The 1,361-nt window shown below is 39.4% G+C and overlaps 1 non-coding gene across 1 annotated transcript; it reads left to right on the top strand.

Annotated features, from left to right (window-relative positions):
• The first annotated feature begins 245 nt into the window (after positions 1–245).
• LOC112867145 (U6 spliceosomal RNA) lies at positions 246–354 on the top strand. Its single transcript, XR_003224186.1, has one exon. It is a non-coding gene; the product is annotated as a U6 spliceosomal RNA (small nuclear RNA).
• The last annotated feature ends 1,007 nt before the right edge of the window (positions 355–1,361 follow it).

Here is a 1,361-nt window from a genome sequence, read left to right as displayed (position 1 = left end):
AAAAGAACACTTGGATTTCCTTGCATGTCACCAAAACATTGGTTTGATGAATCTTTCACTTCTCTGGCAATTTTCTTTTATCTGGAAATTTCACACTGAAATTGCTAGAGGAGAATTTAATCTGAAATAAATTAGGATATTGCTTCCCAAGAGGTGTTTCTCAGAACATGTGTCTTGAGATAATCTATAATTAAAAAAAAAAAAAAAAAAACAGAAAAAAAAAAAAAAAAAACAGAAAAGGTCCAGTGCTCCTCCTTTGGCCGCACATATAATACAATTGAAACGATGCAGAGAAGATTAGCATGGACCTTGTGCTAGGACAACATGCAAATTCGTGAAGTGTTCCATATTTTTATATAAATAAAATAGATTCTAAACTCAAAAGGTCTGGGAAACCCTACATGGCAAGTCCTACTTTGAAGGCGTTACAATATATGGTAGTATATTAAAGGATCCAAGCATGAAATAAATTTGCTTGACTTTGTTTAATCCAGCATTTTCTAATCCAAAGTGGTGCAGAAGTGTTTGTTTTCCCCAGCCATTAATATCTCTGGGTGCTAATGTGCTAAGGAACACCATTTGGGAATTTCTGCTTTAAGACAGTGCTGGAAGAGGGAAGGCCAGCTCATTCCTAGGAAGTCCTACACCTTTGTTGACTGCCAGTGTGGCCGCCATGTTGAACCTAAAGGAGCCATTCCTGATTTACAAAGGTTGGTTCATGAACTTTTTTCACCTAAATGTTTGTGGCTTCATTCCTCTTCCTTTCCCTATTTTACTGCCTCAGCCTCCAGACTCAGGTTCTATCCCATTCACTCCCAATTTCCACTCTCCCTACCGCCCCCTCAACCCTGCCCCAGGAGAAATGCCAGGCTCATCACTCTTAGGTGTAGCAGGATTCAGGGAGGCCCATGCCTACTCTGTTTTTGCTATGTTCAGGCATTTCCTCAATTGAGTAAGTTAGCTTTGCACAAGTGAGAAAATTTGTTCAGTGTGCTCCAAAGCCTATATGACATCAAGTATAAGATGATTCCAAATTTTTTGTAACATTAATATGTTTCATGGTGTTTAGCAGCCCATTTAGTCATTCTGTCTTGATGAGTGGTTGGCATAGCATGCCTAATGATGCACAAGTGTCTCTGTCTATGTTTATAAGGGCTTAGAAAAGGGCCCCATATCTCCAATAATGGCATTTGAAGGGGTTCCATATGCAGCATTTGATTTAATGAGCTCACACTGGAGGTTTTACCAACTACAGTGGACATCATCAAGGATGGTGTGACTCAAGGATTTTTACTTTATTTCTGCCCACTTCCTTGCAGGTCTCCAGATATCACTCATTTCCAGGCTAGTAAATGTCTATG

The sequence above is a fragment of the Puma concolor genome, chromosome A2, assembly GCF_028749965.1.
Source record: "Puma concolor isolate L17-30 chromosome A2, mPumCon1.1.hap2, whole genome shotgun sequence".
Lineage (NCBI taxonomy): Eukaryota > Metazoa > Chordata > Mammalia > Carnivora > Felidae > Puma > Puma concolor.
This window is presented reverse-complemented; position numbering and strand designations above follow the sequence as displayed.